At 41.9% G+C, this 15,976-nt stretch overlaps 1 protein-coding gene across 1 annotated transcript in view; it reads left to right on the top strand.

Annotated features, from left to right (window-relative positions):
• Positions 1 to 15,976, top strand: part of ANO2 (anoctamin 2) — a 281,244-nt gene that overhangs the window by 114,580 nt on the left and 150,688 nt on the right. The window lies entirely within an intron of this gene.

Here is a 15,976-nt window from a genome sequence, read left to right as displayed (position 1 = left end):
TGAAGTATAATACCTAATCTCCACGTCTTGGTCTGGGCTGCCTGATTGAAACCAGGGATGGAAAATCCTGAGCTGAGAGTGCTGAGAGGTTGGACTGGTTGACACTTGCTGCTGAGGAAGAAAAGCATGTATCCACTGCAGCCCTGGCTTTCTTTTCTACTACAAAAACTGTATGTGAAGAATATTTATGCTAATAAAAAAATCATTCTTGTGACCATTTTCAATAGACCATGTTTACTTTTTGTTTCTTGCATTTCAGGTGAAAACAATTTTTTTAGCCCAAACCTGCCCAAACTACCTGACTGAACTATATCTTCCATAATGCATTGCGGTCTCTCCACTTGTTGAACCAGCATTGTGCATTATGTGATAATGGTACCTCATAGGAGATGTAGTCCAATGGCAGAGTCTACTTCATAAAGGAAAATTAGGGCAGGTGGCATCCAAACTACAACTCCCATGAGGTATTCATGCAGGTATGGGGAACACACATTAGTGTTGAACAGAAATATTCAGATTTTTTTTTTTTTTTTTTAATGAAAAATTGAAATTGTTCAGAGACCATAGATGCTGTCCACAAAAATGTTTGTTTGGTCACAAAACCTATTTTCTGACCACCTCAAATAGAGCATTGTCTAATGCAGCTGCAGTGCTCCTTTTGATGAAATTTGCTCTTTGATTATTTCCTTGGTTTGGAGACTCTTTTTGTCAATCCCTATTTCCTTTTTGCTGGGGTAAGAAGTGGGCTTCATGTAGGGTCTAGCAGGGCTGGTGGGCAACTACAGCTTAACACTTTCTAAAGTCCTGGGATGGTCTAGCCAGGAAATCTGAGGGTCTGGCTGCTGTGTTATATTCTGTATTCTTCAGCAATCCTGGGTTCTCCTGGTCAGAAACAGGACACAGGGAAGGATAAGGGGACTCAAGCTGTCCCTCTTTGGGCGGGGGGGGGGCAGCCTAGGGCCCAAGGGGGAAGGAGTGAGGAACATTTCAGTTGCGTATAGCTGATACCTTACACTAGCTTCCCATGGGCCACTTTCTACTTCTTCTACCCTCTCCTCAGGTTGGGGCATAGTCACAACACTCAACTTCCCTCCCAGTTGAGGGCTATTCAGATTATGTGAATCACTGGTGCTAGGTCTACACTAGTTGCGGAGGACTGAACACTTAGGTTCAATCTTGTGGGGCACTGTTTCACGCATGGTGCATTCCGGGATCAAGGTTGAACCTGGCATTCCTTGCAAGCCACAAGGATTAAGGAATGTCAGCAGGAGGAGTGGTCACATCGACATTCTGCAGTGAAGACAGGGACCAATGTTGATAGCTGGAAAATCGATTTTAGGTATGCATTGGTGTACCTAAAGTTACATAGCAGCTGTTGACATTCCCGGTAAGTGTAGACATAGCCGAGACTTCCCACCTTCTTTTTCTGTGTCCATTTATTCTCTCTAGACAGGGAGAAGGAAAGAGAAAAAGTGGTCAGAGCTACCAAGTGGCTTCCTTCCTGTAGACAACCTATTTATTCTTGTCCTGCTTGATTTCCAGAGTCAACTTTTCAGTAGGCTTTCCATTTGGGGTAGGATCTGAGGGGTAGGGCATTTGTAGGCCAGTACTGCACCATCACTTCATTAGTCTTAGTGAGAGGTCAATGAGCACCATCACAGGTATGATAAACAATGTTTTTTTAAATAATTAATTGAATTCCAAAGCTAAACCAAGAGCCACAATAAAAGAGCTACAGAACAATCTTTTCAATTATTCCAACTCCTGTCAATATGCTGCTCTTTTCCCAGAAATACAAATTGCCCCTTACAGCAGTGTAATATCTCTAGTGTGGAAAAAGGCAGTGGAGTCTGCTTTTGGTATTAAGCATATATTTAGTATCCATAATAATGTATGTCGAGGCTTCAGTGAACCATCAGTCTTTGCCCTTGAAATTGTTTTAGTTTATTTGTGTGTGTGTGTGTGAGAGAGAGAGAGAGAGAGAGAGAGAGAATTCCTTTTTCAGAATGCCTCATTCAACCCATCTGGCATTAAGGAGTTCCCTGAGCTGACTGGAAAGCTCAGGGAACTCCTTTTCCTTGAATGTGTTCTGCTTTGTGTGTTTGTCATTCATGTGCTAGCACATATGAGCCACTTGACTTATGAATAACTTATTGCTGTTGAAATACAGTTAAAATAGCTGTTAGTTATTTAAAAGTCAAATTTGATTTTATCCTTCTTATAGTATTTCCTTTGGAAAATACATACAATTTGGTGACTGGGTGAAAGTTGTGTTTGAAACACGTGTATGTGTTAGTTTCCTCCCATAAGCTACGTCTTACACCACTGGGATATGCCAAACAAGTGCTCAGTTAAAATCTAGCAATGAGTTAGATGCTGGGAGTGCAGTGGCTATGTAAGAAAATATGGTAGCCATTATGTGATCTTTTACACATCCTTAAAGTGGAAAGTGGAAAATCTAAGGGCATGTCTACATTTCCAGGAAGATTGACTCAGACTTTGATTTCACACATCTGGTAGAGATGCATGAAATCAATCTGTCTAGAGTTGGCACTTGAGGAGTAAGGAAGATCGATGGGAGAAATGTGCCCATCAGCCTCCCTCAGGGAAGACAGGTAAGTCAATTTCAGATACCTCAATTCTTACTATGCAATTGCCATAGCTAGAATTGTATGTCTGAAATTGACCATACTGCCTTATGTAGACCTTTGCATAAGATGATCAGAAATACTGTTTGTGATGAACCATGGTGTTTCTGAAGGGAAATTTTGCTTGCAGATATTGCCTTAAGTTATTATGGCTTACGAACAGCTCATCGTGGTTTATGTACAGTCTCTAAATGCATTGTATAATTCTGGATTGTCTCACCCTGATAGGTTTTCAAGATGAAATCCCAAAAGGTGGAGGAAATGAGTTAAATTTTTCAATGATACATTTTTCACTGAGTTAAATTTTTCACAATTTTCGTTGTGACTATGCACTGGCCTTACTGAATAAATCCCATGGCTGGGCTTCAACACAGTCAAAATGTATTTGCCAGGCACCTCCCCTCCCAACCTCACCCCATGGACCTACCAGGGTGAGGGCCACCCTGAAGTTTCAACATCTTCTGAATCCTGGCGTAAATTTCCTCCAGCTCTTGATTCCAGGGTGATGGTCAAGAAGCTCTCTTTCCTGCAAGCACAGGTGAAGTCCTGAACTCAGACAGGAGCACAACTCACCACTGTGTGACCATCTCACGACCGTGTAAACCTCAAAATGCTCTCAGCACTGTCTGGACATTCTTAAGGCTTTCATTCACTCAGTTCTCCTGTCCCATTCTTCTTAGGTTAAAGCAGCACTTAGTATGTGCCAGGGCTTTCACATCTGCCTTTGGGTTGTTCACAGCCTTGGCACATCTGGGCTTGCATCATCAGTTATGAATGTGAAAATATGCTTGAAACCCTGTATGGAATTGCTTCAACTCTGGCACATCTTTCATTACAAATTAAGCCTGTGTCAAAGCCCAGGACATGAGTGCAGTGTGATCATCTGAAGGCCTGCCGATAGCAGTGGAAGTGGGAAGGAGGCAGCTGTCCTGGTGATTTAAAAAGGCCTGGGGCTCCCAGCCACTGCTGCTGCTACAGCAGCAGCCAAAGCCCCAGGCTTTCTAAATTGCCACCAGAGCACTGGATGGCACTGAAGGGCTGGCTGAGGCAGGCTAGCCTCCAGACCAATCCCATCCACTTGAGACCCTGTTACTGAGGGCCTAGTGAAGCCCATCCTGATCGTTTGTGTGGTCTACTCTACGGATAAAACCAAGACACTTGAGAGGCTCATCCTTGAAGTCCTTTTTGCTGATGATTATGCATTTATGGCACACAAGGAGTCTGGTTTCCAGCTCATCATCATGAAGTTTGCTGATGCCACTCACCTCTTTGGTTTGACCATCAGCCTAGGAAAGACCAAGGTACTTTTTCACTCTGCTCCAGGATCTGCTGCTCTCCCCGCTTCAATCTCTATTGAAGGAACAGAGTTAAAAACAGTAGAGGAGTTTGAAGTACCTTGGCAGCATGACAGCCAATGATGGCTCCCTCGACAAAGAAATCAATGCCAGAATCTGCCAGGACAACCCGGCACTAGGACATCTGAGGGCATGAGTGTTGAATCAGCACAATAGCCAACCTTACACTAAAATGAAAGTATACCAGGCTGCAGTCCTGACCAGTCTCCTGTATGGATGTGAAATCTGGACCTTGTACAGAAAGCATGTGAAACTGCTGGAGCACTTCCACACAGGCAGCCTGAGGTCAATACTGCACATGTGGTGGCAGGACAGAGTCACAAACCTGGAAGTTCTTGACTGGGCAGGAACCACAAGCACTGAAGCCATGATTCTGGAATCCTAGCTTCACTGGACAGGGAATGGAGGAGTCAAGAATCGCTCTGGTGAGCTCTCCCAAGGCAAAAGGAATCAAGGCAGGCCTCGCAAGAGATATAAAGACTGCATGAAGGCCAACTTTGCTCACGCTGGATTAAAGCCAAAGCACCTAGAGCAGCATGCAGAAGACCGAACAGGCTGGCGTGGTCTTGTACGACACACATATGACAACTTCGAAGAGCAGCAATGCATACGTTTGATTGATGCTTGTGACAGGAGGAAAGCAACAGCAGCAGCCACTCTGACAGAGCCAGGACAATTACTTTGCCCCTACTGTGAACGCCCATGCCATTCAAGGCTTGGACTCCTCAGCCACATGGGTGTCCACAGCGATGAGCCTCTGCAAGCTCAAGACGTTATTGGTGGACACGATGGACTACCAAGAAAGAAGACTCTAATGAATGTTTTTCACCACATGAATTTTTCAGGAACCATAGGCTTCTAGGCCTTTATTTCTCTGGATGGATTCACAACCCAAACCACAATGAACACAAAACCAGCAGCAGACTTACTTGACAATGCTAATAAGAAGAGATCATAATCTCTTGCCTGTTTCCTGAACCTTTCCAGGACTAAGGATTACAGAACTACTGACTCTTCTCAAGAGGTTCTCATTTTCCATTTCTTTGTGAAAAGAATATTAAGACCACCCTTTGACACCATGCCAAGAACGTCAGGGCAGACTTGCGTCCGCTGCTCGTACTGATTTGCTAACACTACCACACTCACCTAATTCTGGAGCTTGGAGTGGTGAGGGGTGTGTCACACCTTTGTTCTATTCTGAATAAAATAGGGCAGAGCACAAATATCTTACATTAAAATACATAACTGAAGCTTTCTCTCATCCTCCTGTTAGATGGGAGGCTGAGCTTGCCATTTGTAATGCCAGAATTTTAAAAAACAGTTTATTGTTCAAGTACTGTGGACCAAAATCAGCACTTCTGTGATTTCACTGACCTCAATGGAATTAACCCTAAGGTGAATTTAGACCTGTGGATCTAAAACATGAGGTCCAACTGATAAGCAGATTTTAGCTGTCTTTAGTGTTCGTGAACCACACAAAGAACTGAAAGTCCTATCAGTTACACATTCCAAAGAGTCATAGAATCATAGAATGCTAAGACGGGAAGGGACCTCGAGAGGCCATCGAGTCCAGCCCCCTGCCCCAATGGCAGGACCAAGTACTGTCTAAACCATCCCTGATAGACATCTATCTAATCTGTTCTTAAATATCTCCAGCGATGGAGATTCCACAACCTCCCTTGGCAACTTATTCCAGTACTTGACCACCCTGACAGTTAGGAACTTTTTCCTAATGTCCAACCCAAACCTCCCCTGCTGCAGTTTAAGCCCATTGCCTCTTGCTCTCTCCTCAGGATAGAATGATGACTGTACAGGAAAGGACAGGAATAATGACTGTAAGATAGCTGATTCTTTCCTTCATCCACAAAATTCTTCATCTATTCAATTCTGTTAGGATTTTGGAGATTAAAGTGTGCTAGTATGTAGCCATAAGAGCAACTATTATGTGGATAGGCACTGACAGGCACGCAGTTATCAGCTGCTCGACTTGGGCATGTGGTGCTTCATAAGCTTAAGGACTTGCTGAATGGCAGAAGGAAAGATGTAACCCAGTCTGGGACAAGTGGAGACAAGATTACAAGATTGTTGGGCAAGATTACAGAATAAGAAGACAGTTGTAGTTCCCTGGCATTTGTGGTTCAGCCTTCTATCTGCTTGTGTTAATTAGTTAATATGCATGAAGTGCTTATAAGGTGTTGTATAAGTTTTAAGTATTAGCGGATAAAAGCATAGTGGAAGACATAGGCTGAAGTTCAGCCTATGTGAGCTGTTTGTTTTAGGATTTTAAAATCCAGTTATAGGAGCTGTATTTTGCTTTATGTTCAAAGGTAGTTGTGTACTGCAGGGATGGTAAGTGAACAAAGCCATGAGTTGTGGATTGTGGTTGGATTCAGTGGAAACAAGTAGCTTCATTAAAGGCATTTCCATGGAAAGACTGCTATTAAAGTTTATGCTCTTTCACTCTCTGATTTTTGATGGTTCTGGGAGCAACATTCCTTCAAAATGTGGACGAGAAGAGCCATGAAGAAGCCCCTATTTTCATGATCCTTTTTACCCCAAATGTGCTAGTATTTCCCCTCCTGCTGATCCCAAGCCACGGCCACCTTGACTTGTCGCGTAATATACCTGATGTTGTGGAAACCAAATCTTGTTGGATGGATCTGGAAGTATGAAAGACAAAGAATACGATAATGGAAAAGTGGCCAAAATTGTTCTTAACACAGCAATCACTGTGGACTCTGCAGCAATTCATACAGCAAGTAATGAAACAGTCAGAAAGAGTAAACAGCTCTGGTCCAAACCTTCTCCCAGTCAGCAAAATCCCCATGTCCCTCTTCTGCATGCACTCTGATATCAGCGACAGAAACCCAACTAGCGCTGGTAGCTTTGCTTATGTCTTTTGATAAGTTGTTTAAGCTGCCCTTTGTCAGAGTCTCTGGGCCACCAGCTGAGGCAAGAACAGATGCAGGCTGGAGGAGGGTCTGGCTAGAAAGGAAACAGGCCTGGCTGGAGTAGGAACAAGGGCTAACTGGAATAGAAGCAGGCATAAGGGCGGGCTGTTGGGAATTTGCCCATCTAGGCAGTGATGATGAACAAAGGGGATAGGCTTCTAAGGAAGGCAGTCTGTGTATCTCATCTGGGTCTCCTGGATGGGTTCTGCCCTGTAAATAAGCTACATACTGACTGAATGGCATGGGTCCAAATCCAGGTTCAGCAGACAGTTGCCTCTGATGGCTCATCAAACCATTGAGGGGCATCTTAGGCTAGTGTGTGGGCCATATGAGTGGACATCTTTCATGCTAATGCCTGCAAGATTGTAGTAACAAAGACTGCCTCCTGGGACAGGGTAGTTTTGCTGACTGTGTTTGTGTGCCTAGAATTTGCAGGGTGTGCCTTTTGAACCATACCAGCATTTCAACGTGGATGCAGAGAGAGAGCATGGGGAGGTGGCCCATGTACATTGGATAGCCCACTACTCTCATTTTATATTACAGGAGGATATTTTGTGTCAGCTCATCGAAGAACTGTATGCTGGTGGATGGGAGGCAGTAATTTGTCTGCTGCTAGATTCTCAGGTGGTCTAGGAGGAATTATTTTTCTCTGGAACACTCTAGGTGCTTTATAGGTTGCCATGCCAATATGATAAAGGGAGAAAGTACAGTGTTTTCCATTGGGCCAGGTATACAACCACAAACCACAGACTCTTTCATGCTTGTCTTATGCAATTTATCTGATATTTGCCAGACACATGTACAACTTAGCTGGGAAAGGATTACTTTTTCTACTTGCTAGAGCACAAGGCTTTTTCTGTTTGCTAGAGCACAAGACTGAGAGCCAGGATGCCATGGGCAGTCCGTGACAGACTTCAGCAAGCTGCCTAACTTCCCTGAATCCCAGTTTCTTCAGCTGTAGAACGGTGGTGACATAGACCTCACATGCGTCACAAATTCCTTGTAAAGCACTGTGAAGTCTTTCAATGGAAGGAATTATGTCAAACTTCAAGTAGAAAAGTTTTTTGTGGCCTGTCCTGTAACAAATTCTTTCACTTGTCACACACACAAAATGCTACACCTGTCTCAGTCTAGATTACAGGCATCTTCCCTACTGCTCTCGTCTGCTTTTGGCATTTTCCAGGAACAGGCAGAAGATGGCACAGTTTCTATTGAGCCTTTAGACATCAGTTTTATAAAGGAGCTTGTATCATGTTTACTCTCCCTTATAACAGACTTTGATGCCACATTATCCTAAATTCTGCTGAGGAAGCTCTCAAAGAATTAGAGGTGACAGGAAGAAGGGAAAACCAAGGCTTAGGTCAGGCCAAGCTGACAGAGCAGCAGAGGAGGATGCAGGATCAGAGAGGAAATGGAGATGAAAAGAGAACAGGGAAAGGTTGGGGATTATGATGTTTTAAGAGGGAGACATGGAAAAGAAGTCTAAACAAGTGAGTCCTAATGGATCTGGGATATGTGTTATGAATCTAGAGGCAGGCAGGAATACAACCACAAAAACTTTGACAGTTGAGAGTTATATTATGAGGGTTACACTGAAGTGTGTGTTTTTGTTCTGCCTCCCTAGGTCTGTGAAATAATGTTGCTTTAGACACTGTGGGCTGGATTACTCTGTGGTGCACACTCTCTGACTTCATTAGAATTATACCAGAGATAAACGTAATCATTTATTTTAAAGTATCTTGGCAATAAAAGTCTGAGAAAGACATCTCAGCAAGGCCTGAATGTTGAGCTGCAGTTGGCCACTGTACAAATTTATAGAAGATTAATACTGTTTGTATACCCAAAATCCACAAACATAATAGATAGTACTGGGCACTGATTGAAAATGGTTGATAATTGGCTTGAAAAAATATAAACTTATACAAGTAAGCAAAAAATATTGAAAATAATAAATACAGTAAAATCTACATTTCAAAGGTATTTAGGTATCAAGTTCCCACTGAAGTCTGTGTTTAAGTACCTTTCAAAGTCTGGCTCTAAACTCTCTTGTACCTCTGAAAGTTGTCCTTAATATTCAACTTTCACCAGGCCTGTTTTCAACTATGTTGTGTAATAACCAATAAAGCAAGTGTGAGGACTATGCTAGAGTAGGAAACATTTTTCCTTAGAGCTAGAGAAACATTTTTCTTAAACTCCACAATCACTTAACATGGGAAATAAAAACAACAAGAATGTTTTAGCCTAGCAAAGAGTTATGTTTTCATCTTCAAAATACTTTCAGCATTTAATGGAGGCTGTCTTTAATGTATTTGTGTTTCCAAGATGAAGATGAATTCTGCCATTCAAGAGAACAAGTAAAACAAATCTATGCTGTTTAGGAGCTTCAGGATTTTCAAAGTGACTTGTGGGGAAGTAGCTGAATGCCTATATTTAAAGATTCTGTGAACTAAAGTTACAATCTTTCAAAAATCTTTGAAACTTTTCACCTAAAGCGATGAGTTTCCAAGAAACAGGATGTGCTTCCTCTTGTGGCTTTGGGGATGATGAGAAAGATCTTAATATGCAAACAGTGTCAGTTAAGGTTATTTTCAACATGGGAACTGAGAATATCCTTTTCAAAATGGATACTTAGAAGCAAGAGGCAGAATTTTGTGGAACTGGATACATTCATCAAAAATTCCTCATTAAATGGCCAAAACACGGAGCCCTGGTCTTAATTCAAGCATGGTGTCTTTGCCTTGTGTAACTCAGGCTGATTCCTTATAGCAGTGAATCTATTTGGTAAGAGCAAAACTTTGTTACTGTGTGCTTGAAGATTGGGTAATAAGTGATCTGCTCACAGATTTTTCCCCTTTTTCTCTTTGTTCTTGCATGGAAACTTAACTCAATCTTCTCTGTCCTAGTTTTTACACTTCAGTGTGTACTAAGTTTTCAAGTAACATCGAACTCTGGGGCTGGGTCTACACTTGCCCCCAACTTCGAAGGGGGCATGGTAATCAGGGCCACAGGAGATTACTAATGAAGTGCTGATGTAATTATTTCACCCCCCTCCCGTGGCAACTTCGAAACTTCAAAGTGCCAGCATGTGTAAAGGGACTTTGAAGTAGCGCGGGCACTTCAAAGTGTGCCCAGCTACACGCACTCCAGTACTTCAAAGTTTGATGCGTCTAAGTTGCCATGGGGAGAATTAGCTTAATGAAGTGTTGCATATTCACAGCAGCACTTCATTAGTAATCTCCCATGGCCCTGATTAGCGTGCCCCCTTCGAAGTTGGGGGCAAGTGAAGACATGCCCTGGAAGGTCTATGCGGCAACCAACCGAATTCAGTTTTGTCAGGTGTAGAGTCTTTGCTGCTAGAAAAGCAAGCATAGGGCAAACTTATCTGCTTTTGGCATAAAACCATACACAAGATGACCAAGCAGCACCAGAGTAACTCAGCCTCTCATTCTGCTTCAGCTTCACTGGTGACCAGAGGCCACTGGTGGTCAAGGAGAGATGTGCAGACACAATGCCATACACTGGCTGCAATCTGTCTCTTACAGCATCAGTGCTTCTAAAATTTCCCTCTCCCGACAACTCTGCATATTTAATTATCTTGCCATTAATCTTTTCTTGCAGTCCATTATTAGTTTTTTAAAGAATCTGAATCCAACCTTGATTCACGCTGTAGCCCGTCTTGACAGGATACTCCAAATGAATATTTGTCCTTTAACATTCCATTTAATCATTTTGGCTATGTCTACACTAGAGGCATCTGTCTACAGAAGTTACTGTCAGAAGAGATGTTTGGACAAAACTTCTGTTGACAGATCATGTGGAAACATAAAAGCAGATTAATCTTTTGATCCACTGAGTCCAGAGCATCAACGCAGCTTTTTTGTCAACAGTTTCTGTTGACAAAATGCATTTTGTGTGTAGAGACACCTCGAGTTTTGTTGACAAAACCCCAGCTTTGTCTATAAAACTCTCTAGTGTAGACAAAGCCATTATGTTTAAATTATGGAGGACATGGTTTTATTTTAGGGCAGCTGGGAAAGGAAACCAGAAAAACATTCAGGCCTTAGGCAAAACTATTTTGTTCTCACTGTTGCTTCTTTTATAAATTGAATTTAAAGGCACCTTTTAAACACCTTTTCACTGGTAGAGTAGAGAAATCAAGGAATGTGTTATCTCATTTATTAGTCAGGAAAGATCTACGGTTGAACATTTTTCCACGTTAAATTAGTTTCTGGGGCTGCTGACCTGCAGAAGCATCAGGAACTGTTGGATCCCTACGTGCTGGAAGTAAGGGTGCTTGTGGAGCTGCTGCATCCCCTGCTTTGATGTGCTTTACATCATAGTCAGGGTCTACAGCTTTGTTCTGTGGCTCTTAACATCTCCACTATGCAAAGTGCTCTAGCAGCCGTGTCTGATGCAGCAGTAATTCCTAATTCTAAACTAGCTTTTGCCACCTCAATGACCATCTAATCTGTTTCCTTTTCCGCTTATTTATTTCTTTTCCGTCAGGGGTGGTTCTTGGCTTGTTCATGGGTGACTTGCCTAAGTCCTCAGATCAATTTATTCTCCTTGGTTATTCTTGATTCTCTGAGTTGCTGCTACCCCAAATGAATGTTTAAATGTATGTGGAGATCAAATGGGCTCCAAGCCTGCATTTGTGTTGAAAGCACATACATAATCTCTGCCTCACCAAAAGCCCCCTGACATTTTATTTGTATGCCTCCTGGGGTCTGAAGAGAGGAAGACTCATGTCCCCTCACTCCCATTGGTAAAATGAATACACTTTGATAGCAGAAGCTATCTTGAGGTGCATGGGTGGAGTTCACATCTTCCAGAATTAATGTATTGGGCTCTGCGGTAAATTCAACATGGTATTGCTGTGCATATGGTTCATGTTTGGAAAGTTTTCTTGCAACTGTAGGACTACATCCTTTTTTATATGTAAAATGTGGACTATGAATATAGGAGTGCAATAGCTGTGAAGTGAGAGGAAGTGCCACCCTGTGAGCCACATCCAGTTAGCCACATCAGCCACATGGAACCTGACCGATGCATACAGGTTAGAAATGATTTTTCCTAATGGGCCAGATTCTTCTCCCTCTACTCTTGGTGGGCCCGACTCTCCTTAATATAATCAGATAAAAGGGGGTCTTAAAAGTGGCCTGCTTTGCATTTATGCTCCCTTTCAGATCCCTTTTTACTGCCAGAATGATGTCTGTTTCTCTAGTGTTTCTCACATTAAGACCTATAAGAATATTGTAGAAAGTAACATATTTCTCAACAAGAATAAGAGTACTGGATTCTGGTGCTCTACACCTAATACTTTCTGATATTATTTAAGTCAATGTCAGCCAACACTGATGGCACTAGTTTGCCTATAAAATTAAACAGGCATTTATGTACTCTTAAGGTTGTTTTTTGGGAGGAAAGAAAAACATTTTATTCATGAAGTTTGATGAAGTTTTATTTTAGCTTATTTGACATACAGCAATTATCTGTAGATGACTTTCTCCCATGCACTTGGCACTGCATGAGTAAAGCAAGGTCACCATAAATTCATGCCAATAACAACTTGATTCCACACTGTGCCATGTGATGATGTGGTAACCTCACCTTATTCACAGGTAATTGTGTGTGAGAGAGACTCTGTGTATTCTGCATGTATCCATCTTCAAACTAGATGAATCATTTGTAACAATACATTTGGCAAATTTCACTACTTTTGCTTTTTGTGAGTTGTCCATTGATAGACCACTGTAATAGGAATGTGGTTGTAGGGCTTGGGGGGCAGCCTACTTTTCAAAGGGCCACGCTGCCAGTCTCCTTCCCTAAAAGGAGATGTAGAAATCTCTGTCCCTGCTCCTGACTGCCAGGGGCCTACCTCTCAAATGTGTGTGGGGGCAGAGATGGAGAGGCCCACCCCCTCCACTGGGCTGTGGGAACCAATACTGAGTCCACCATGCAGAGGATTCAAGTTTGCTGCCTTGGCTATTTCTTATCTATGCTCTCTTTCAGCTGGGACTACTGCTTTCAATATCCATTCAGCCGGTAGGGCAGGGTACCTTATGATCATGCATTCCAACTGCACAGACCTTGGAAGGATAGAAAAAATGTAATGTAATGAATATTAGAAACTTCTAAAAATATCATAATTAACCTTTCTCCTTGTGATGTCCCATACTTAAAATCCAATGTCTTCTGAACTACCAAGTCTAGAAACAAATGTTGACTCACAATGAGAACTGGGATTCCCAGCTCCCCAGAGGTGCAAAGCCTGCTTTTCAGAACTTATGGCTAGCAAGAGATGTGCTGCAATATTTGTGATAAACTATTAATATATTATTCACTAAGATTACCCTACTCATTAGGGGGCATTACTGGCGGGGTAGGAAAGCAGCTGTTAAACACGTTAGCCTGTCTGCAGGAGTGGCAACTTTAATTCCAGTAGAAATAATTTGAAACAAAATATTCCATATCATAGTTCTCAGGACTCTTGAAGGTGGTTCTTTTTGAAACATAAGATTCCAGCTACTATCTTGTGACTATCAACATGAGCTAGACTTGGACTAATGATCAAGAAGAAAAATGCTCTTTAGCCTGTTACGAATTGCTCAAATAATTCCTAGTGGAATTTAGTCATTTGATTACTTGAATTGTAAACTACAAGTAAAAATGTAATTGTTTGATCCTGCAAATACATATGGGTATAAAATGGGATGCCCAGCTGAGAGTCCTTTAAAAATGTCTTATAATATGTATATGAGCCATTTATTTTGTTTGTGTTTGCTTTGGAGTGAGTTCGCTTGGGTAATTCCTTCCTGTTCCCACAGTGGCTTCTATTTTCTAGCCTTGCATTTATACTGTTAACGTTCTTTAAAATGAGGTTGTTATTCAACTTTTTTTTTTTTTTGGTTTCTTCTGCAAATCAAATTTAATGTCAATAGACCTCTGGACTAGAAAGCCCATAGGCCCTATTTTCATGGTCCCTTTATATCATTCTGGCAATTGTAAAAGGCCTTAGAATGTATTGAAATTCCACTGACAACTAAACCACAGCAAAAATGAGAATCTTACCCCAAACTTTATTTCCACATCAGCATTCCAAGAAATATAGGTGTTTGAAGCTCATCCTTTATTTTCAGTAATGAAATTTCTCAAAGCGCAGAGCAGCTGGGCTTTTCTTCCCATTGTTCCAAGTTTCCATCTTCATTTGGGTGGCAGCTTGGTCTTTGGAGTTCCCATTTGTGAGACTCCCTCCCTACAGGTGTCTGTCACTCTCCTTGTCTGCTTGTATTTAAGGCTTTGGCGTAAGGCCTTTCAATTCAAAACCAGCATTTCCTTTGACCATTTTAACCCTACCTCCTTATTAACTCTTTTAATGGAGTTTTATATTTGTCTTTCCCATTTTTACTAGATGGTCTCTCTGGTCTGTTTTTCTGAAGCTGTGTTTATTTATTTACTTCTGTTCAGTATGCCAAATGTATTTATGAAGGGTGCTTTGTACAATTTTTTTAATAAATCTCATCTCAAATCAAGGAGAAATTCAGGAAAGCTCTGTTTCCTCTATGATCCTTCTCCATAATAGTGCAATTATCTGTGTGTCTTTGGTTTGTATTCTCATCTAGAACATGTAGTGGATATCTCTTTATTGTATGTTTGGGACAAACCTTGGAGATTGTTCTCTGATTGTTCTCCCCCTGACGTCAATGAGAGTTTCACCCAAGTAAGGACTCCAGGATTTGGCTCTTTGTTTTCAGGATGGGAATTCTCGTTTTGCACTCTGAGTATTCATTTAGCCTCAGAGTATGTTGGCTCACATGGTTTTCAATAAGTGTTTGGCAGCTGTATTGGCCCTCCTCCAGTATTGGGATTCGTGTGTATCCCTACATGGACATTTGGCCTTCCTCAAATCATCAGAACTATTTCTAGCTTATTGTCCTACCTCTAACGGACTTCCCATTTTCAGACAAAGAATTTGATTCTGAATCCACGCTAGTTGTACAATGGTATAACTTTGCTGACTTCAGTGGAGTTTTTTCTGATTTATGTCAGTGCAAATGTGATCAGAATCAGGCTCAAATCTCTAAATGTATAGTGTGCATTGTTTAGTGTAATGTACTTGTAAAAACAGCATACACACACCCCACATACTCTTGTTCCAGAAGGTCTTAAGGTCCATTCTATCAGGGATAAGGCAGCTTTGAAAGACTGCATGAAGATATTTTAGATTGTTAATCCAGGTGTGGATGTGTGGAATGCAGATAGAGGCACACTGAAAGGTTTGTCTTGAACAACACATAGTTTAATAGAAAAATAGCAAATTTGTTAACAAACTAATGTACAAAACAAAAACTACAGCCTCTGGAACTCAGTCGTAACTTCAGGTTTTTTTTGTTTGTTTGTTTTTCTGGGTCTCACACAGACCAGTCAGAGATCTTTTTATTGCTTGCCTTGTTGGGGTGCCTTAATGCTATGCTGGTATGACTCAGATTTCTGACATCTATAGCCTGCCCATCAGCACAAAGTCTCACCCTGGCTTCCACCAGCCTTGTCACCTTTTGAAGGGTGACTCCAACTCCAGGCCTGAGTGTCCCTAAATTCATCCTTCCAGACTTCTTAAGTAGTGGATCCTCACTCTTTTCTCTTCTGGTTTATTAGCCCCCTAAATACCAGTTCATGTTTGCAGGCACACTCCACGCAGTTTGCACAACAGAGACCTGCTTGGGTAAAAAGAGAGAAACCATTTATTTTAATGGAAAAGCCCCAGACTGAAAGATGGAATATAGGGGAGAGCAAAAATATACAACTAAACAGTAAATAAACATAAGGACATAAGCTTAGAACAGGGAAGGCAATGGTTTTTGCTGGGGTCACTCCATGAATTCTGGGAAGCTGTCAGTGGCTTCACGTTTCGTATTAATGAAGTTACCTCTCTGTCTGTTGCAGGAGTAGGCAAGATATGGCCTGAGGACCAAATCCTGCCTATGGGCTGCGTCTGGCCCCATACTATTTACACCCCTCTGCC

This window comes from Carettochelys insculpta, chromosome 1, assembly GCF_033958435.1.
Source record: "Carettochelys insculpta isolate YL-2023 chromosome 1, ASM3395843v1, whole genome shotgun sequence".
NCBI lineage: Eukaryota > Metazoa > Chordata > Testudines > Carettochelyidae > Carettochelys > Carettochelys insculpta.
This window is presented reverse-complemented; position numbering and strand designations above follow the sequence as displayed.